The sequence below is a fragment of the Uranotaenia lowii genome, chromosome 3, assembly GCF_029784155.1.
Source record: "Uranotaenia lowii strain MFRU-FL chromosome 3, ASM2978415v1, whole genome shotgun sequence".
Classification (NCBI taxonomy): domain Eukaryota; kingdom Metazoa; phylum Arthropoda; class Insecta; order Diptera; family Culicidae; genus Uranotaenia; species Uranotaenia lowii.
In genome coordinates this window covers 153,472,977-153,496,904 of record NC_073693.1, presented here as the reverse complement: position 1 = coordinate 153,496,904, position 23,928 = coordinate 153,472,977, and the positions used below count along the sequence as shown (strand labels likewise).

The window sequence follows — 23,928 nt, the reverse complement described above, 5'->3', positions numbered from 1 at the left end:
TTGCAGCACTATGAAGAAGTGCTTAGAAAAATTGAAGACTGGCGATATTCTTGGCGTCAAATCAAATCAAATTTTCTTCCTAATGACCAATAAAGGGTGATACGGTCAAAATTTGGTGGAGGGAAAACGCGTGTAAATCGGTGAAATCGTTTATTTAAAAAATCAAATTAAATTTCTTTTTCAAGTTTAATTAGTATAAAATTCAGGAAAAATATTCAGTTAGGCTTCCGCTTTTCCAAATCCGAATGTCCGGGCCTTACGCTTTATCCTTGCCATCAGATTTTGTACAGCACCTTGTCCACCTTCTTCGCCGCAGAAAGCCAGTTTGCCTTGAACTACTGCTCGTCCTTAGTAATTTTTTTTGGTCTTCTTTAGGTTCCGCTTGGCAATAACCCAGTATTTCTCAATTGGGCGGAGCTCTGGCGTGTTGGGAGGGTTCTTGTCCTTGGGAACCACCTGCACGTTGTTAGCGGCGTACCACTCCATGGCCTTTTTACCGTAATGGCGAGATGCCAAATCCGGCCAAAACAGTACGGAACAACAGTGTTTCTTCAGGAAAGGCAGCAGACGTTTATTCAAACACTCTTTCACGTAAATTTCTTGGTTGACAGTCCCGGAAGCTATGAAAATGCTGCTTTTCAAGCCACAGGTACAGATGGCTTGCCAAACCAGATATTTCTTCGCGAACTTTGACAGTTTCATGTGCTTGAAAATATCTGCTACCTTTCCCCTTCCTTTTGCCGTATAAAACTCTTGTCCAGGAAGCTGCTTGTAGTCGGCTTTGACGTAGGTTTCGTCGTCCATTACCACGCAGTCAAACTTCGTCAGCATCGTCGTGTACAGCCTCCGGGATCGCGCTTTGGCCGTCGTATTTTGTTTATCATCGCGATTTGGAGTTCTTGTAAGTCGATAGTTCGGCTCGTGTTTTGGTTCGATGCACGGTTGTAGACGATACTCCCAGCTTATTTGCGGCATCTCGGAGAGAGAGGTTAGGGTTTCGCTTGAAACTACCGGCAACTCTCTTTGTCGTCTCAGCGGCTTCCGGTTTTCGATTTCCCCCGATCCAGACTTCCTGGCTGTCGACAAACGTTCCCCAAACACTTTAATTACATTTGTAACGGTTGATTTGGCAACTTTTAGCGATTTTGCCAGCATTGCGTGCGAGTAGCTCGGATTTTCGCGATGCGCGAGCAAAATTTTGATACGCTGCTCTTCTTCCTTGGACGGCATTTTGACAACTGAAGAGTGAATTCCAAAATCTATATAGGAGCAACATTCTACACACACACACACACCTTCAAAATGAGGGGTGTTCAGGTTTTTTAAATGCAAAATTGAAAAAAATACGTAAAGTTGAAATTGACCAAATTTTGACCGTATCACCCTTTATATCCACTATTTACTGCAATATCAAATCATAGTGATTGTTACAGTCAGTCAAATGCCATTAAGAATAAAAATGAAGTTACTTCTGTTCTGATTTGACATTTTACATCTATGTAAAACATATACTATTATGTATATAGAAATGGATACTAGCTTGAGTGCCATGTGGCAAAAATAAGTTGACGTCATCGTCAAAATCTTAAAATACCGTTAAATTTCTGAGGCAAATACTTAAAGATGTTCAGATAATTTTCAGTTTCGGCTGTATCATCAGCGGATAACCTTGCTGTCCCTATAAGTGGAAGATTACATATACCATTGATGTATAGAAAGAAAAGAATCGGCTCTATATTACCTTGAGGCACGCCAACGCAGATGTGTTTAGATTCATTTCCTATTCATTCGATAACGAAAAATTGTTTTCGGTTATCAAGATGGCTTTGAATTAAATCATTAGCTAATCCCCTTATCCAATATTTGTAAATTTTAGTCAGCAAAATATCATGATTTAGCGTATCGAAGGTTTCGCTTCTTAAAAAATCTCTCCTCGATCATTTTGAACTCTGTTATTTTTTTATCTTCTTCCATCTATCTATCTAAGGGTCCAGCGCCGATTGACCGGCGCATAGGGCTGAGATAAAAGATCTCCACTGCTGGCGATCCGGAGCCAGCGCTTCACTTGCTGCCAGCCAAGGTTCTCGTCGACTGTGCGGATTTCAGCGGCTAGACTTCGCCGCCACGATCTTTTGGGCCTGCCTCTTCTTCGATGCCCATCTGGATTCCAGTCAAGCGCCTCTCTGCAAATCTCGTTTTCATCTCTTCGCAGCGTGTGCCCAATCCATCTCCACTTACGTTCCCGAATCTCGATTTCTAGCGCGTTTTGATGACACCGGCGATGAAGTTCAACGTTTGAGATCCAGTTGCCAGACCACCAAGCGCGGATGATGTTCCGCAGGCAGCGATTCACAAAAACTTGCAGTTTTCGCGTCGTCACCGCATATGTGCACCAAGTTTCACACCCGTACAGCAATACGGATTTGACGTTTGAGTTGAAGATTCGGATCTTAGTTCGTAGAGAGATCTGGCGTGACCGCCAGATGTTTCGGACACGCAAACGCAAATCGGGTTTTTCTGATCCGGGTTTCGATGTCCTTCTTGGTACCACCATCAGGCGTAATCTGGCTACCAAGATACTGGAAGCACTCCACTGTCTCAACCTGTTGTCCAGCTACCACGAAATTGGAACGATTTTCTGTATTGATTTCCATCGACTTGGTCTTTCCGACATTGATTTTGAGACCTGCTGCCTTGGAGCTTTCGGTGAGGTCGTCGAGTTTGCTCTGCATGTCTTGTTGTGTTTGGGCGAGCAAAACAATATCGTCTGCCAGGTCAAGGTCGTTCAGTTGCTCCATGGTTGAAGGATTGAACGGCAATCCTCGGTTTGGTCTACAGTCAATCGATCCAGTCAAGATCTCATCCATTACGATGAGAAAAAGCAGCGGTGACAAAATACATCCTTGTCTCACTCCAGCAGTTACCGGGATTGGTTCGGACAAGACACCGTCGTGCAAGACCTTGCACGAAAATGCCTCGTACTGTGCTTCGATGAGATGGACTAGTTTCTCTGGGACCCCTCGTCGTCTAAGAGCAGCCCAGATGTTTTCGTGGTTCAGTCGGTCAAATGCTTTTTCGAAATCAACGAACACCAGCAGAAGAGAGTCCTGGAATTCGTTGATTTGTTCCAGTATTATTCGTAGCGTTGCCGCACTCTGTTAGGTCTCGTTTCTTTAGGACCTTTACGAGGATACCCTGCATCCAGTCGGCCGGGAATGTTGCAGTATCCCAAATGTCAGCGAAAAGACGGTGCAACATTTGTGTTGACAAGGCAGGGTCGGCTTTGGGCATTTCAGCAGGAATGCAATCGATTCCAGGCGCTTTGTTGGATTTCATGTCCTTGATTGCCGCTTATATTTCAGCCAGCGAGGGCGCTTCCGAGTTGACGCCATTAATGCGACTTACTGTGGGCGCCTCGAGCTGCGGGTTCTGTTGGCCATTGCTATTTGTAACTCGGAAAAGTTGATCAAAACGCTCAGTCCAACGCTTGAGCTGATCTGTTCGATCTGTCAGCAGCTGACCTGCTCGGTTTTTCAGCGGCATTCTTGCATTAGTCCTTGCACCACTAAGGCGGCGAGAAATATCATAATAATCAATGGCGGCGGCTCTTTCTCCCTCTTCGGCTAGGGAGTTTGTCCAGGCTCTCTTGTCTCGTCTACAAGCTCGTTTAACTGCCTTTTCCAGCTCCGCATATCGTAAGCGGGCAGCTGCTTTGGCTGACCCGGTATATGCCTGCTCAATTCCGACTTTCGCCTTTCTCCGATCATCGATCATCCTCCAGGTTTCATCCGACATCCATTCACTTCGTCTTCCACAAACTTTACCGAGAGTACCATGGCTCGTCGTGATAAAGGCATTCTTGATTCCACACCACTGTTCTTCGACTGTTCCGTCTGTCGGCAGCTCCGAGGCTCGGAATTCTAGCTGTTCAACGTATGCCCTTTTCACCTCTGGATTCTCCAACCGGCGGACGACGTATCGACACCCGACTTTCTCCTCGCGCCGTTGGACACGCTCAACTCTCAGTCGTATCTCGCCGAGGACGAGGTGTTGGTCAGATGCAATGTCTGTGCTTCGTTTGTTGCGGACATCAAGAAGGCTTCTTCTCCATTTTCGACTGATGCAGATGTGGTCAATTTGATTTTCTGTTCGGCCATCTCGGGATACCCAAGTGACCTTATGTGCTGGTCGATGGGGGAAGAGCGATCCACCGATCATCATGTTGTTGTTGCCACAAAATTCTACAAACAGCTCTCCGTTTTCGCTCAGGCGCGGTCCTATGGGGGGGTGATCGGGGTGATCACCAACCCCCCCCCCCCCCCCCCCCCCAAGGCGGCAAAAATCCGTTACAAAATACCCGCAAAAGCTCTAATTTCTATAAAAAGTTGGAACTTTTCTTAGTGGATGTGCTTTCCAAATTTAAAAATTTTCCACTCCGTGGGGGTGTTCATTAAACAAAAAAGTTAATTTATCACTTAAAAGGCTCAATACTGAAAAAAGTCGGTCCACCAAACTCAAGCAGCTGTAACTTACGATCCCCTTGACTGAATTATACCAAATAACTTTTGTTGAAAAATTACTCAACAAAAGTTTGTTGTTGAGTGTTGATTTGGAATTTCTATTTATAAAATGTAGGGACAACTTTTTTTAAATTGTCACTAATTTCCCTCATATGCCTCAATTAACACGAGCCAATCGTAACAAATTTTTGTATTCGCTTCAAATTCAGAGATTCTGAATTCTTGATTTTGTTTTGAATTTAATGAAATGAAAAATTTGGAAAAGTCATAGAGGGGGGTGAATATGGTTATGGTCGATGGGCGCGCTCGCAATCCCGGTATACGATTTCTCGTGAGTGAAACAGAGAGAGAAATAGCCTTCACTCCAATTTCACTCCGATTAGCTGCCATTCTTATGGAAATCTGTATAAGAGTAAAGAGCAGGCTTTATTCTTTTAAGCAGGCCCAAGCCCAATAACACTGAATTACTTGAAATATTCGATTCTGCTTTTATCATACATTTATTGCCTTCAATTGCAGAATAAAAAATCAGGTTCTGAATCACAACCATATGGTTCATGTATGCGTTCTTTGAGCACGTTCTAGCGATGTTAATATTTTTCTATTGAAGAAAATAATCTCTTAGTTGCTTCCAAATAATGATGGCTTTAGGAATTCTAGCAGAATCCCTTGAAAGTAAAGCTTAAGAAAAAGGAAATTCTGGATAATATAGAATAGGACTACCGAATGAAAAAAAAACTATTTTCAATCAAATAATGAATGAATGGACGAGATCAATTAAAGAAACTAGGTAAATGATCAAAAACGGCTGTTATAAATTTAAAAACTTTCTTCAAATTAGTAATTGTAAATTACTTTGAGCTACAACATTTTCGACTTGAGCGTTCGCAAAATACAAAAATTTAAGTTTTCTTGAAAATTCAATTCATAAAATAAATTTTATTTACCCATATTTTACTACTTTCTATGAGCTATTTTGGCAGAAGGAACATATACATTTGTTTGGGAATGGTCAAAAAAGTTTTTTTTAAATGTCCCGTTTTTTCTTAAATTATCTGGTAAGCCAAGTCTAGGGTAAAAAATTTCCAAAATAAATGGTGTCATTGGCAATTTTTTAATTTGCCTTTTTTCCGAATAAAAAATATATTCTGGACAAAAGATGGTTTTGGAGTGTTTTTATCAAAAGCAGTGCAGATCATTGGAGTCTTCGCATTAATTTACAATAATTATCCAGCCCGACATCCTAAGCTAACCTTTTTCTTTCCACATACAATTAAAAGCAATTCAAACGATCTCCGAATTCTTTTTCAAACACTTCTCGATTCTCCCATCTCAAATTGCGCATTTCTCTTTTTAATTGGTACAATTAAAAAGCAATGCGTCATGGCTTTGCTACAAAACCACAAAGCAGCCTTTTCGTTCTTATTATTCGAATCCACTTCTTTTAAGAGAAGATCTTCTAAATTATTAATTTTCATTTTACATCTTTTCCTGATCATTTCTTTTATCTAATCTGACACTTTTTTAGATTCTGTGCATTCAGCAAGCCAATAATTATTATCAGCCATGGAGCACCTTTGACAATTACCATCAACCAAATTTCCATCACCATAAGCAAAAAGCTTCTCTCGATTTGGTACAATATCGTTACAGAATACAAAAATCCTAGCTCGGTCCTCAGATGATAGATATTTTTGATGACAATTTTTCCAAACTATATCCCAGTTAATATGGGGATGATCTATTTTTACTTTTGGGACAATATTTTTTCTATTTAGTATATATGTATATATCTGAGCACATTCGACTAAATCTGGGTTTGCAACTAAACTTTTAGCTACTTCAATACTGTTTCTTAAGGAGACAGGAAGTACGTGGGGTTTGGAATAACTTAGAATGTAATTTTCTGTCATTATGTTGTTTGTATCTTTAGTCTCTAAATTTTTCGCAAATAAAGCCATTATTTTAGATTCATGATCTACAAGACTCAGACCTCCATCAGTACAGCTTAGATATAATTAATCCCTTATTTATTTTATTTACATAGTATTCCGTCTTACGACATAACTTGACGAACATAATTCCTAAAATTCACTCGGTTCATAGCAACCGTTCTCCAATTTCTCGGGCACCCCACATTCGCCAGATCACGCTCCACTTGGTCTAACCACCTCGCTCGTTGCGCCCCCGCTCGTCTTGTTCCTACCGGATTCGTAGCGAACACCTGTTTTGCAGGACAGTCGTCCGGCATTCTCGCAACATGTTCTGCCCAGCGTATCCGGCCAGCTTTCACCACCTTCTGGATACTGGGTTCGCCGTAGAGTCGCGCGAGTTCGTGGTTCATCCTTCGCCTCCACACTCCGTTCTCCTGTACGCCGCCAAAAATGGTTCTTAACACTCGTCGCTCGAATACTCCGAGTGTACGCAGGTCCTCCTCGAGCAATATCCATGTCTCGTGCCCGTAGAGAACAACCGGTTTAATAAGCGTCATATACAGGTTACACTTCGTGCGAGGGCTAAGTCTTCTCGACCGCAGTTGCTTGTGGAGTCCATAGTAGGCACGACTTCCGCTGAAAATTCGCCTCCGGATCTCACGGCTGGTATCATTGTCTGCGGTCACCAGTGAGCCGAGATAGACAAAGTCTTCGACTATCTCCAGCTCGTCGCCGTCGATCGTGACCTTGTTATTACTGGACAAGCGGGTTCGGTCGGTCTCTGATCCGCAGGCCAGCATATTCTTCGTCTTGGACGTATTAATCATCAACCCAATCCTTCCTGGTTCGCGTTTCAGTTTGCGGTAGATCTCTTCCACCGCCGCAGATGATCTGCCGACTACCTATATCAATGTCATCGGCAAAGCAGATAAGTTGACTGGATCTGTTGAAAATCGTGCCCCGCGTTTCGCCCACCGCTCGTCGAATAACACCTTCTAGCGCCACGTTGAACATCATGCAGGATAGACCATCACCTTGTCGAAGCCCCCTGCGCGATGCGAATGAACTCGACAATTCACCCGAGATCCGCACACAGCACTGCGTTCCATCCATCGTCGCCTTGATCAGTCTGATCAGCTTCCCGGAAAAGCCGTTCTCGTCCATGATTTTCCATAGCTCGTTACGGTCGATCGTGTCGTATGCGGCTTTGAAGTCGATGAATAGATGGAGCGTAGGGACTTGGTGTTCCCGGCATTTTTGTAGGATTTGCTGTAATGTGAATATATAATTGATCCCTATTTACCTTAAAAATATATCCAGCCCACAAAAATTTTCCGACTTCTGATTTTATAACTGCTATATGTTTGTTGTTAGGAGGAAAGATTTGGGCCATATACTAGAGCTTGGATAACACAAAAGCGTTAATAAGCCAACATTTTAAGAGTTCAATGCGCGCGGAGCGATAATGAATGAGACAGAGCCAGGTTCTTTTTTTTTTTCTTTGAACAACCACTGTGCATTGGTTTTCTGTCACCTTCATCCAAACTTCGGTTATTTTGAAGAATATACTGATTTAAAAAAATATGTTTGTTTCTAAGTATGAAAGATATTTATCGGAATCAGCATGGTTGAACTTATTAGCAACTAAATATCACAGATTTATTTTAGGTTCTTCATTACACATTAAATATTCCATAATTGATGCAGTTTGTCCTTAATCATAAATTCAAGTATTAGAAATAAAAAAAAATTATCAATTAGTTTAAATATTGACACATTGCAGACCAAATATGAGATACCTTCAAACGGGGCGTCATGCAACAGCAGGGTTAGATGCAACATTTGTATACCACTATACTGAGTCGATTTTTGGTCATTTTTGAATTTCTCAAACTTTTGGGTCTAAAATGCTTCGTTTTGGTTCAAAACTCATCCACGATTTTTTTGTAGAATTTTTGAGTAACGTTTGAATGATTAAATTTAGGCATTTAAGGTTGTATAGGAAAATTGGATATTTTCAACTGAAAAATCCACAAACTTTTTGTTTCTTCTGTGGAACCAAGCCTGCTCATGGTTTTTGTGACAATTTATAAATTCTCCAAAGGAAATTTTCCGCTGAACAACTTTGTCGAAGACCGTAACTTCGGAGCTTATTAGACAAAAAAGTTACAAGCTGTTTAACAGGAACGTATGTCTTTTGACATTGTAAAGCAATAAATTCAATTGACATCACTGTTGGGACTTTGCGAAGTATTACGTGAAAAGTAATCATTCAATGCCTCACAAGGCCCCAGCAGCGATGTCAATTGAATTTGTTGTTTATCAATGCCAAAAAACATGTCCGAATAAAATATCTAAAACTAAAACTTTTTTCTTACGGTCTTCAAAAAAGTTGTTCATCGGAAAATTTCCTTCTGAGATTTTATAAATTGGCTCAAAAACCATGAGCAGGCTTGGTTCCACAGAAAAAACAAAAATTATGTTGATATTTTAGTACAAAGTATTCAATTTTCCCATACAAACTTAAAAGTCCAAATTTACTAATGTAAACGTTACTCAAAAATTCTACAAAAAATCATGGATGAGTTTTGAGCCAAAACGAAGCATTTTAGACCCCAGGGTTTAAGTTAAGATATTCAAAAAATGACCCCAAATCGACTCAGTCTAATAGCACAACACTTTTTTAATTTAATATGATGTAATAAAGTTATCATTTAATGGAAACAAAGTGATGATGACATAGTTTCTCATAAAAAGAAAATTTAAAAACTCGAACCATAGATGTACAAATTTCTACATTTTTCGATGCTGTAAAAAGCTAAACCAATATGACGAATTGCCTTATTTAATGATATCGCCAACAAACTCTATAGTGCTTCTTTTATTCTATACCAACACTGTTGGTGTGAAAATATTTTTCGGACAATTACCAATTTTTTTAAATAAATACTTTTATAAGTCAGTTACCAATCTGGGCTAAAATTTCTCAAAATGCAAATAAAAAATTCGCTTTAAAAGCTCGTTTCCATATGCATGAATATAATTGTTTTGCATCACGCGTTTGTTAGTTTTAAAATTTCACCCACCCAAACATTATTTTTCATGCAGCTAGAATTTTTGTAGTATTTTTTACTCCAAAATGTATGCAGCACCCTTATGCGTTTACTTTAAAAACATTTTTGACAGAAAAAATGTAAAATATAATTCTAACAAAGCCAAAAATTTCTGCAATTGTCGTTTTATGCTTTATGAAATCACTAATATATCAAAAACTATAAATTTTCAAATATTTTCATTTGATTTTCATTGAAACGTTGCAACTTACCTCTTTTTCTTGGTAGGGTGAAAATTGCATGTTTTTGTAAATTTAAAAATAACTGGTGAAACCAATAATTTTTCAGACTAGGTCAATATGATCTCCCAACAACCTTAAAACTGTTGGTGTGCAAGCAGTATGATTATCTGTTGACATTAAGTTTTAAGAAGCTGTTGAAGTTGAAAAGTGTTGCATGATGTCCAATGTTAACGGTATCTCGTTTTTTTCGCTCGCCGCGAATGTGGTACACATAAAGAGTGATACGGTCAAAATTTGGTAAATATCAACTTAACGTATTTCTTTCAATTGTGCATTTGAAAAACCTGAACACCCCTTATTTTGAAGGTGTGTGTGAGTAGAATGTTGCTCAGACTTTGATTTTGGAATTCACTCTTCAGTTGTCAAATGCCGTCCAAGGAAGAAGAGCAGCGTATCAAAGCTGGCAAAATCGCTAAAAGTTGCCAAATCAACCGTTGCAAATGTAATTAAAGTGTTTGGGAAACGTTTGCCGGCAGCCAGGAAGTCTGGATCGGGGGGAAATCGAAAACCGGAAGCCGCTGAGACGACAAAGAGAGTTGCCGGTAGTTTCAAGCGAAACCCTAACCTCTCTCTCCGAGATGCCGCAAATAAGCTGGATGTACCGTCTACAACCGTGCATCGAGCCAAAAAACGAGCCAGACTATCGACTTACAAGAAGGTAGTGACTCCAAATCGCGATGATAAACAAAATACGACGGCCAGCGCGATCCCGGAGGCTGTACACGACGATGCTGACGAAGTTTGACTGTGTGGTAATGGACGACGAAACCTACGTCAAAGCCGACTACAAGCAGCTTCCGGGACAGGAATTTTATACGGCAAAAAGAAAGGGGAAAGGTAGCAGATATTTTCAAGCACATGAAACTGTCAAAGTTTGCGAAGAAATATCTGGTTTGTCAAGCCATCTGTACCTGTGGCTTGAAGAGCAGCATTTTCATAGCTTCCGGGACTGTAAACCAAGAAATTTACGTGAAAGAGTGTTTGAATAAACGTCTGCTGCCTTTCCTGAAGAAACACGGTTGTTCCGTACTGTTTTGGCCGGATTTAGCATCTTGCCATTACGGTAAAAAGGCCATGGAGTGGTACGCCGCCAACAACGTGCAGGTGGTTCCCAAGGACAAGAACCCTCCCAACACGCCAGAGCTCCGCCCAATTGAGAAATACTGGGCTATTGTCAAGCGGAACCTAAAGAAGACAAAAAAAAACTGCTAAGGACGAGCAGCAGTTCAAGGCAAACTGGCTTTCTGCGGCGAAGAAGGTGGACTGGTGCCTGTACAAAATCTGATGGCAGGGGTTAAGTGGAAGGCCCGGCGATTCGGATTTGGAAAAGCGGTAGCCTAACTGAATATTTTTCCTGAATTTTATACTCATTAAACTTGAAAAAGAATTTTAATTTGATTTTTTTAATAAACGATTTCACCGATTTACACGCGTTTTCCCTTGACCAAATTTTGACCATCACCCTTTAGAAGCATTTAACTCTAATGTAACAAATTTGATAATGAATCTGTATTCGACAAAATTAAACAAAACACATTCAACAACTCAAAAATACTTTATTTGTAAAATTTGTTCCAATTGTTTCCGAGATTTAGAATGCCAAATTTCGCTATCTCCCGGCTTAGATTTCTCTGCGGTCCTTAGTGTGTTAACAATCTCGTTTTGCAAATACACATAAAACTCAATTATGTGAAAATATGGAATTAAAAATAAACATCGCAGTATGTGGGTAATTTGCTCTAAAGTATGTTTCATCTTACCCCGACTGTGTAAATTAAAATAAAACATTCATATAAACAAACTTTGCAGAAGTCAAATCGAAATGTAAGAAGTTGATATATCGTCAATTTTTTTTTAGAGTTTGCATGTTACCTGATTCAAATTTTACTATTCAACAAGTTCAAAACAATCTCTGTGTATCGAACACATTTTTCGAAATGACTTTACAACCACAAACTATAGTAGTTCGGTTTCGATCCACGTGCACCTCAAATAATGACAAATTGCGCTTGATTTATCGTACACCGCACGCTCTTATTGTCATTAAAATTCAATTTATCATCTGTTCAAACAATGCCTTTACACTATAAACCGTGTACCTACCCACAAAATATATTGCAGTCAGTCAGTCCGTACGGGGAAACATCACTCTGAAGTCTGATGTATGGTAGGTTGGAAAGTTTTTTTTTCCTTATTTTTCTCCGAATCGGGGAAATCATACGTCAGCAGACTAGCCTCCGTTAGTGAGCATCAAAACTCTCAGCGGTCGCCGCTAGTAGGTATAGCAATGGATGGTTTGTTAAAGGGAGCATGCAACATATTTTTTGCACCCCTGTCTGCATACCAATTCAGCGATTTTATCCGAGGGGCATGGAACAGCACAAATAGCTCATGTTGGGCAGAATGCTAACAAGGGAACATCCAAATCTATCAAATTTATGCTGATGTAACGACAACGGCTGTAAAGTTACCCCTTCGTTCCTGAAAACTCTTTAGGAAAAGCAGTGCAATGATAAATTTAAAACTCTCTACAGCACCATTTCAACGGGGAAGAATTTATACCAATGGACACTTGCTCAAACCAAGTCCAGGATGTCTTTAAAAATTATTTCTTTAACGCGCTCTAAAAAGTACATCTTTATGACCTGGCCAAATATGTTTATGTCATCTCGAACGACCGGCTGTGGAAATAAAATGGGTCGTAAGATAAAACCGGATGGTCCAAAAGTTTAAGCCGGTGTGTGGTGGGGTGAGAAGATTTTCACCCTCGTTAGGTCAAAATACCATGAAAATGCCTTCGTTGATGTTGAAACGGATCAAGAAAGTCGTATTTATGGAAGTTGACGGAGAAGAAAACCATCTAGAGCCATTTTTATTTGTACTTGCCGGCAAACCCCCAATGGCAAAAGAATATGGTTCTCCGATGACGGTCACCCAGAGAGTCATCCCGAAAAGAAGCCAAAACAAAGGGAAGCCTACAAAAAAAAAAAAAAAACGGTCCCGACCCACAGGTCATCAAAGCAAAAGGGAATCGAATCGTTCCCAAGTTGGCGAACCAGAAATTGCCATAAAACGGATGGCGGCTATTTGTCTTCGGGATGCTCGGATTCGTTTACCCAACAAAACTCACGTAGGTACCCAATCCCATCGTGTCCTTCCGGTTTTGTGCGGCCCCAATATGTGACCATTGGCATCGTTTGATCGGCGAACGAGAGATGCCGACGCCCTTCCTTATCCATCGTCGGCCGGTCCGACGGATTCCACGGATCATTTCGAAACAATTTTATGAGCTGAAGTCGTTTACTGCAGGCCAACCAAATTGGACAAAAAATAATACGGTGCCAACAGTCGTTGCTATCGTTTGGCAATGGTCGAAATCTTTTCCGTCAAAAACCGGACGGGAATTTCAGATGGAGATTGTGGAAGGGGTTTATGTTTAAGAGAATCGTTATATGATGCACAATTCGAAAAAATTTAAAACAGATTGATATTAGGTGAAACATTAACAATAGTAGTTGATAGTAGATTCAAGGTCTAGCAGAGCTTCTTGGAATCACAACTTTATCCCACTTAAAAATAAAATGTATGATTACAAACCACAAACTGAGTCGATATGGGGTCATTTTTGAATTTTTCAAACCCTGGGGTCTTAAAAGAATCGTTTTGCTTCAAAACTCATCCATGATTTTTTGCAGGATTGTTAAGTAACGTTTACAACGAAAATAAACTTTAAGGGTTGTATGAGAAAATCTACTATTTTGTACTAAAAAATCAAAATCATTTTTATATGCTGTGTGGTAGCAGCTTAGAGAGATTTTACCACTGGGATACTGATTCACGTCGTAAGGGGCGACTTATCCAGAACTTCCCATATGCGTTAGTCATTCTTCAAATGCGACTATCACATGGGGAGGGGGGAAACTTGGATTGTTCACAATTTTTGCACATAAAATTTAGAGGCACATGTCTATTCGACGTTCTAGGATGAATTCAATTGCATCAACTTCTGCCAAGCCTAGTTTTCCTCAGGGAAGATTCACCAATTGTGCTTATCTATATACCGTCAAACGGGGCATCATGCAACAGCGGGGTTCGATGCAACATTTATATAACATTACATTGAATCAATTTTTAATTTAATGTATTGTAATAAAGTTATCTTTTAATGATAACAAAATGATGATGACATAATTTCTCGCATCTTAAGCTAGTTGTCTTAAGTTTTTTATTTTTATGTAAAATTTGAAAAATCGAGCAATAAATGTACAAATTTTAACATTTTTTGATGCCGAAAAAAACCTTACCCAGTATGACGGATCGGCTTGATAAAATTACCTACAAACTTTTTACAGGTTTCCTCATGTTATACCAACATTGTTGGTGTAAAAATATTTTTCGAACAATCACCCATTTTTTTTAAATGAATATTTTTAAAATTCAGTTAGGTGTCTGGGGTTAAATGCAACAAAATGCAAACCAAAGAAATACCTTGTAAATCTCGTTTCCATGTGCTGGAATATGAATGTTTTGCATCACGCGTTTGTAAACATTTTATTTTCATTCATCCAAACATTTATTTTTATGATTTCAGCTTGTAGAATTTTTCGTAGTATTATTTAACCTCTAAATGTATGCAGCATCCTTATTTAAAAAAATTTGAAAGTTTGTTTTTACAGACCCAAAAACTACTGCAATTGGTGTTGTCATGCGTAATGGTCTTTAAGGCATCGCAAATATATTAAAAACTATGAATTTTCGTACGTGTTCATAAGATTTTTCATTAAAAACAAAGTTTGTTGCAAGTTACCCCATTTTCTAAGGAGTGCGAAAATCGCATGTTTTTAGAAAAATTAAAAATATCTGAAAAAACCAATAATTTTTTTAACTACGCCAATTTGATGCCCCAGCATCCTTAAAACTTTTGATGCATAAAGGATACGATTAACTGTGAACATAAGTTTTTTAGAAGCCATTGAAGTTGAAAATTGTTGCATGTTGCCCCAGTTGACGGTATATAAAAAGCAATTTCTTTATGTTTGTTTGTTTGTTTGTTTGTTTGTTTGTTTGTTTGTTTGTCCTCTATAGACTCAGCCGTCGTAAGAGCTAGAGGTCTGAAATTTGGCATGAATGCACATTAGGACCAGGAAGGATGAAAAAAGTTTTTAGATTTTCGGATGACCCCTTCTGAAGGGGGTCGTCCATACAAGACAGATATTATTTTCGCAATATTGACGTTACTTTTCGTCGGATCGTGTTGAAAATTTGCACATGAGTGTTTTGAAAGACGAGCAATCGATTTCAGGTGTCAAATTTTGTGTAAGGAGTCGGTCAAAGGGGTCGTCCATATAAACTGTTAGCTGTTTTTGCGATATTGACGTTATTATACATCGTATTCAGATGAAAATTGATACACGATAGTTTTGATTGGCGTGCAATCGATTTAAGGTATCAAATTCAGTGTAAGGGGCCGGCAAAAGGGGTCGTCCATATTAAATTTTCAGTATCTTAGTGATATTGACATTTTTATACATCGGATTGGGATGAGAATTTGCACATAGAAGTTATTAGAGACAAACAACTGATTTCATTAATCCAAACTAAAATCAGGGGTCAGCCAAAGGGGTCGTCCATATGAACTATTCACTGTTCATGCGATATTATCGTTATTATACATCGGATTAATACGAAAAGTGGTACATGAGAGTTTTGAGGATGGAGCAATGGATTTCAGGTATTTAATCAGTGTAAGGAGCCGGCAAAGGGGGTCGTCCATATTAACCTTTCAATATTTTTGCAATATCTTCGTGGTTATACATCGGATTGAGATATTTTTTTTCATATTTATTATAGACATTTTACCTCGGGTTGAGATGAAAATTTGCACACGGTAGTTTTCAGGGACGAGCAATCGATTTCAGAAGTCAAATGTTTTACCAGGGGTCGACGAAAGGGGTCGTCCATGTAAATTATTTTTTCACTGTTTTTAGCAATATTGACGTTATTATACAATGGATTACTTTGAAAATTTGCATACGAAAGTTTTGAGGGAAGGGCAAATTATACACGGGGTTTTTTGGCACGGTCAATTGATTCCTGATTTCAAATTTAGTAGCAGACGAAAGACAAAGTGATCGTTCAATATTTTTGCAATTGTTACTTAACAATGACTTCAGAATTAAGTGCATCTGGAAAATGCTTGCAATTGACTTTCATACAAACTGTTCATGACATATTCCAAGTTGAAAGCGAAACGGAGTTCGTATGGGATCAGCTAGTTTGCTATAAATGCGCGCGCATGCACGAGTTCTATTCTCCTAATAATATCATGTTTTTTTGTGGTCGCTATTTGTCATTAACAATTATCATAGGTAGTTGTGTAGTAGTAATAGAGGCAAGTTAGAAATTGTACAACAAACTTTTTTTTTTGTGATGGTCCCATTGGCCCATTTGGGTCCAACCTCCACCCCATACGCTTCTTGGGGAGGGACTGTTTTATCCTCTGGATAATTATATTAACATTGATAGTTCAATTTCTGTACGACTCGTTCGTCTTACTCCCGCGTATGTCCATCACCGTACAATTTTCTGTCTGATGCTTCGTCAGAACTTCATCACATTGATATGATCCTTTTTAGGATTAGTCTTTGTATCAAATTGTCTGTTTGACATATTGTATTGTCAGCTTCTTAAAAACATTCAAGTTTGAACTGTCTTTGATGTTCATCGGTAGATCATTATACATCTTCAATCCGTTGTAGAAAATAGATCGTTTGCTCATCTCTTTTTTCGTGTTTGGCAATCTAAAATCTTGAGCTCTCCTTGTACTGTATCTGTGGATATCGATTCCGTACTGCAGGCCATCCAACAAATAAGTTGGTAACATTCCTTTCTTCATTTTGAATATAAAAATTAAACTGTTGTATGTAATCCTCTGCTTAACTGACAACCATTGCAGCATATCAAGCATAAAAGCACTAGGAGTATATCAGTTGCATCGTATTATCACTCTCATTATCTTGTTTTGAATTCTTTGTAGCCGCTTTGTCTGCGTATCTGATGCATGTAGCAGTATTGTAGCGCAATAGTCAAAGTGTGGCGTTATCACTGATTTCACGTAGATTATTTTTGACCAGAATGTCATGTATCTACTTATTCGGCAAAGAACTCCGTATTTCATAGCAATCTTCTTAATAGTATAGTCGATGTGAGCTACAAAATTTAGCTTTTCATCGATTTGTACTCCCAGGTATTTGACTTGACGTACTCTTTCGATTGCACAACCATCAATATATAGGTTTGAACAGACTCCGATTTTGCGATTTCCAATAATCATCCAGCTAGTTTTATTGAGGTTCAGACACAATTTTCGATGTTTTAAAAAATTAGCAATATTTTTTAAATCCGCATTTGCTTCTTGTATGACGTGTTCCAAATCCTTGCCACTCCAATAGGAGACTGAGTCATCCGCAAATAGCTTCAGACGACCATACTGTAAACATTTTTTCATGTCATTGATGTAAAGTATGAACAACAAAGGACCCAATACACTTCCTTGTGGGACACCTAAGTTGTTTTCTCTGTATCGCGAGTAAGATGAACCAAATTTTGTTCTTTGCATTCTGTTACCCAAATAGTCCTTGAACCAGTTAAGAACTGTCCCACTGATGCCAATTCTTGTTAACACATCAATCAGAATTTCTCGATCAATTGTTTCAAAAGCTCTTTTGAAGTCCAGAAACACAGCAACTGTATAGTTACCATTTTCGATGTTGATCTTCCAATTTCGTAGTACCAAATTCACTGCAGATTCTGTTGAATGTTGCTTCCTGAATCCAGACTGTTCGGCAATTAGTATTTCTTCGTCTTCAATAAAGCTTAAAAACTGCCTTTTCACTGCTAATTCTAGCACTTTTTTCTGAATTTCCATCATGTTTATAGGACGATATAATGTTGCATCTCGTGCCTTATTTTGTTTTTCAATCGGAACTACAGTTGAACATTTCCATGTTTCTGGTATTCTCCCTGATTGAAGACTTGTGTTAATAATATCTCTCAAAGGATTTCCTAGTACTGGTAAAGAATCTTTAAAAACTCGTAATGAAACATTTTCTATACCAGCCGTGGGTTTCATGTTGTTTATTATTTCATCAAATTCTTGACTACTTATTGCTTCGAATGTGCGAAAGTCTCCGCCGTTATAAATAATCTGATCCAAGCAGCCATTAGAGCCTGCCGGAATACTATCATGAATATCTATGACGCTATCGATAAAGAAGTCATTGAACTTCTCAGCAATTTCAGATTCATTTGTGATTTCAACTCCGTTGAACGAGATCGATCCAGTTTTGGTCCCATTTGAACTTATCAAACGTTTTATCGATTTCCATAGTAGTTTACCATTGTATTTGTTTCTTTCTAGCTCATCTTGAATAGATTGGTTTTTTGCTTCTTTTATTTTACGCGAGTATTCATTTCTCATAACTGTGTAATTACGCCAACTTTGTTCGCTTTTAGTTCTTAAAAATTGTCGATAAAGTTTATCTCTTTGTTTTTTTTGTTGCTCTAAGCTCTCTGGAGTACCAGTTAGTACCCGAACCAGTACCATTTAGTGCCAGTTTTTTACGAACACTTTTTAGCCCTACTAGTGCATTAACACTATTTTTTAACAATAGATCGATACGTCTTACCAACTCATTAAAGTCTGCGCATCTCAAAGTTGGCAAACCTTCCTCAAGAAGCTGGCGTAATACATTGCTATTATACCGACTCCAATCATTCACTATTTGAAGGGTATCTGGTTCGACATCGTCAAGCCCAAACCCAGCATAAATATGTTCCTAAATTAATGTTCCTTTTATTTGACGTTGTAAAATTATATTTGAACAAACATTTGTGTATAATTCTTACTATGGTGTCTAAACAATTTTTAATTTTAGAAATTCTTGTCCACAAGCCTCATAGTTAGTGCTAGGAGTTCCAGTAGGAAAGAATAGGAGCATAGGAGGTGTAGGACGAAATCATCACCCGCAATGCTGGCATAGCATCTCTTAGGGTTAACCTTCCCCAACTTTACGAACTATGCTCTAAAACCTCATCACGTTTAGGAATGGGTCGTAGAGATCTCTGACTCTATCTGCAAAGTAAACGTTCACTAGGGCTGGTTTTCCATTCTGAAGAATTTTTTAATCTGAGGCAACAAAATGGGAGACCTTGCTTCTATTGAAATTATAAGTCAGGAAGTGTACCACAATCTCAAAAGAGAAGAAGTTGCAATTCCGACCGACTGTAATTTCATGAAACGGAGAGTTGTTGCGTAGCGCCAACCGAAGGCGACTGTTCCTACGTATGCGAATGAGAAAAATCAACATATTTTTTTTTCTTCTTGGCCGAGATTGCTAATGATTTTTTAATCAATTTATAAATTTTCTAAAGGAAATTACCCGCTGAACAGCTTTGTCGAAAGCCGTAACTTCGTATCTTATTACGCAAAAAAATTATTAGTTGTTTAGCAGGGGTATGTCTTTTGGCGCTGAAAAACAATAAATTAAATTGACATTACTGCTGGTGCCTCGTGAAGTATTGCATGAAAAGTAGCCATGCAATACTTGCTAGGCATCTAGCAGTGAATTCAATTGAGTTTATTGTTTTTCAACGCCAAAAGACATGCCTCCATTCAGCACCTTATAACTTTTTTGAGAAATTCAAAAATGACCCCTGTTCAGTCCGACGAGTGGACTGAAAGTTGGAAAGAGAGAGCGAGAGAAGAGAGAACACAGTCGTGGGCCAATCAGCGAGCAGCAGCCGACAAACCGAAGGTATAAAAACGCGCGCTGCCGCGCGTATGTAGTCATTCGTTATTAAACCGCCAAACCGTCAAGATCGGCGGAAGTGAAAAGTGTAAATAAAAATTGTAAATAGAAGTGAAGAGAAAATAAATAGTATATAAGTTGAGAAATAGTGCCTTCTTTCTTCGCTGCTTCGTTCCGACGCCTTGCTCCCGAGTCCAGCTGCCACAATCGGCTCTTTTCAGAGCCCTTCCATCTGAAAGAGTTTTGGATCTCGGTCAACCAGGCGATCGAGATCCCTCCGAGCCTTGGCCGCCAGGCAGCGTCAAGAGGACCTGCCTCCACTGATGGGACAACCATGCGTGGTTGTCTCTTAAGGTCCAATCCCACGAGGGGGGCGGACCATCAGTGGTTGTTTTCCCAAGCGCTCACGTTGACGCGGCCTTGGCCTCCAGGTACAGTCCGAGGACTTGCCTCCACTGGTGAGACAGCCACCAGGGGTTGTCTAGGAGAGGCTCACTCCCACGAGGGGAATGAGTCCCACCAGTGGTCGTTTTGCCAAGCGCCGCACCCACAGTCCACCAATGGCTTTTCATGGCCACAACATGAAATGGTCCTTCGAGCCGGATGTAGAAGCCGGTACCTTCCGACGGAATACCTCCGTCATGAGTGTGTGTGGAGTGGATCGGGCAGCAAAGTAGGTGAATGGAGCAGGAAGGAAGCAAGCATCGAAAAGACGACGAGGCGAACAAATCGAGTTATGGAATCATCCAGAACGAGCTGGCACTACCGGAATCCACATCAAGATTAAGATTGATGCAGCCAGCAATCGATAAATCCGAGAAGAGGGAATAGGAGCCAGCCAAATCAAGAATGGTCTTCTTCAAGAGCGGCACGTCAACGATCAGCACGTCAATGATGAAAGAGCAGCCCAAGGTCGAGAATGTTCCTGAAATGCAATTCAAGAAGAAGTATCAGCTAAGGCAGTATTCTTCTAAAAGCGTCAACGCGAACAATAAAGTGGAGAAATGCATCACGCAGCGGCGCATTCCCAAATGCCGCTATTTTCAATGTTAAAGAAGCGTTCCAGAAATATCGACGAGAATGTTCCACAAAACCAAGCCAACCGTTCTCGAACATTCTTTGTGGTGGCGAGTATGTTCAGTCCGACGAGTGGACTGAAAGTTGGAAAGAGAGAGCGAGAGAAGAGAGAACACAGTCGTGGGCCAATCAGCGAGCAGCAGCCGACAAACCGAAGGTATAAAAACGCGCGCTGCCGCGCGTATGTAGTCATTCGTTATTAAACCGCCAAACCGTCAAGATCGGCGGAAGTGAAAAGTGTAAATAAAAATTGTAAATAGAAGTGAAGAGAAAATAAATAGTATATAAGTTGAGAAATAGTGCCTTCTTTCTTCGCTGCTTCGTTCCGACGCCTTGCTCCCGAGTCCAGCTGCCACAATCGGCTCTTTTCAGAGCCCTTCCATCTGAAAGAGTTTTGGATCTCGGTCAACCAGGCGATCGAGATCCCTCCGAGCCTTGGCCGCCAGGCAGCGTCAAGAGGACCTGCCTCCACTGATGGGACAACCATGCGTGGTTGTCTCTTAAGGTCCAATCCCACGAGGGGGGCGGACCATCAGTGGTTGTTTTCCCAAGCGCTCACGTTGACGCGGCCTTGGCCTCCAGGTACAGTCCGAGGACTTGCCTCCACTGGTGAGACAGCCACCAGGGGTTGTCTAGGAGAGGCTCACTCCCACGAGGGGAATGAGTCCCACCAGTGGTCGTTTTGCCAAGCGCCGCACCCACACTTTAGCCTGTTTGAAAATAGGATACAGATACACAAGTATCTACATGTTCTCGGACAGCCAAGTCACTTTTCAAGCATTAACTGAATGCAATTACCTAGCTACAAATCACGGGATACCTATTCTAAAAATAGAGTGACTTTAAATTTAAGAGAAGTATTCCTCTTCTGCATGGAAGTTTGTCGATGGAAATTACTTTATTGACCTCTAATTAATGTTTATATACAAAACTTCAATACAGTTTTTTTTTTCATTTCAAACGAGAATGATATTCCCCATCACTGTGTATAACCTTGTTCTCAACGTATCACGGTGCGATTCGCAGAAGCACTAAAGAAAAAAATAATACAGTAAAGCTTATTTTTGCATGGGCACAAAGTACAGCTTTTTCCAGTTCATTTCCACCAAAAATAATTTTTTTATCAAAAAATGTACTTTTGAATGGCTGCGTAATTTCTGTGGTAGGCTTAAGGAGTGTATCGAAAATTAACTATAAACATATTTGGACCTTCTACTTACTAACGCGTGAACGCGCAAAACTGTGCTCACCTGTATGTAGCATCTTGATCTGTCAAGAGTGAACCAGCGCTTTGTTTACGTTTGAAAAATGTGTTTCTCCCAAAATGTCGCAAATTAAAACAGAAGTTAAAATTCGTGTGTTGAACACTTGGATGTTAGAGAAGGGCATCTCGATGAATGAAGCGGCGAAACGTTTCCGCATTCATCCGGCGAGCGTAAAATCCATCATCCACAAGTTCGGGGAACACTATACGTTCGATGATTTGTCAGGAAGAGGTAGAAAACCAGGACCATCTGACCCAAATCTGGAGGTAATCAACCTTATCAACCGGAATCGATCGATGTCCATACGGGATTTGGCGAAAAAAGCTGGAACATCGATCGGAATGGTACAGCGGAACAACTTGAAGACATACAAGAAGCAGGAAGTGTCCGAACAAACGGCTGAACAAAAATCACGAGCCAAAACTAGAGCCCGCAAGCGGTATCATCGGATTTTGCAGAAGCCAGTTGCGTGCATTCTCATGGACGATGAAACTTATGTAAAAGAGGATTCCAGTACTCTTCCGGGACTACAATTCTACACTGCAGCTATTGGAAAGGATGTGAGTGACCACGAGAAGTCGATTGAGGTGGAAAAATTTGGCCAGAAAGTGCTTGTTTGGCAGGCAATCTGCTCCTGCGGATTGAAGTCGGCGAGTTTCTTTACAAAAGGAACAATAAATGCCAATATCTACCAAAAAGAGTGTTTGCAGAAAAGGTTGCAACCACTTTATAAGAAACATACGACTCCACCATTGTAATCGCCGAATTTGGCGTCAACCCACTACGCTAAATTCACTCTTAGATGGTTTGAGGATAACGATGTAGATTTCGTTGAGAAAGTTTTTACCCCACCAAACTGCTCCCAGTTTCGCCCCATAGGACGATATTGGGCTATTGTCAAGAGAGTTTTCACGAAGGATGGTAAGGCCAACAGGACCATGGCGGTTTTCAAATAAAATTGGAATGCTGCGGCCAAGAAGTGTGTTCAATCCGCTGTACAAAACCTAATGAAACGCGTCAAGTCGAAAGTCCGAGAATATTACCAGTAATTACTTTTTTTACTTGTATTTCTTTATAAACTGTAAGAATAAGCTTTTTAAAACACTTTCGAACTGTTTCTTTGTTTGAATCATCGATAAAATCAATACAATGAAAAAAATGTGTTTATAACTTATTTTCGATATACTCATTATTTTCACATTTTTAAACTTGTTTATACAGAATTGATTTGAAAGCTATAAAACAATTTTCAAAACGTTATTAAACCATTACAGACATTCAGTTTAAACGAAGAAAACTAAATCACAAACAAATAATTTACTATTCAAAATCTACCAATAATTCAATTCAAACCAGGGTTACAAATTCTGATAGCTGTTTAGAAGCAAAAATTCGAATTACATCATTTGTCAATAATTTTTTTTTGTTGAATTGCATAATTCAACGCAGGTTTCTACCAATTAAACCAATTGAGTTATCATTTAATTATTATCTGAGTAAGGTCCTTGCATGGCTACACTCTCCACTAGCAATAGTTTATTCCACCAGCGATCGTCAATACACGAATTGCCAATCTGGGTTTCAGTACCTCCCTTCAATTTAGAGATTGATAATGTTGAAGAATATAGTCGGTGGCGAGCTTCTCGCAACACCAACAATTACTTTCAGCCATCGGAAACTAGCAGACACATGCTAACCGCAGCGTAGCTGAATATCGCAAGATTAACTCTTTCTAATCTTGATCCCCGACAGAAGTGGGTGTCCAGCTTGGCTCTGCCGTCTGCAATGGGATGAGGCTGGCAACTGACCGTCGTCCAAACAACCTTTCTCAAAGTGCCAGAGTGCCCTTCCAGCAGTTGGATGCGAGTTCACGCATAAGGACTGCAGCGTAGCACCACACTACGAGAGTAATTCTCTCTGTGATCAACTGTATCCAAGCTCAGCTCCTGGCTAAGTCATTCGACCTAG

The 23,928-nt window shown here is 39.8% G+C and overlaps 1 protein-coding gene across 3 annotated transcripts in view; it reads right to left on the bottom strand.

Annotated features, from left to right (window-relative positions):
• LOC129751663 (LIM/homeobox protein LMX-1.2) overlaps positions 1–23,928 on the bottom strand; it is an 85,431-nt gene that overhangs the window by 25,592 nt on the left and 35,911 nt on the right. The window lies entirely within an intron of this gene.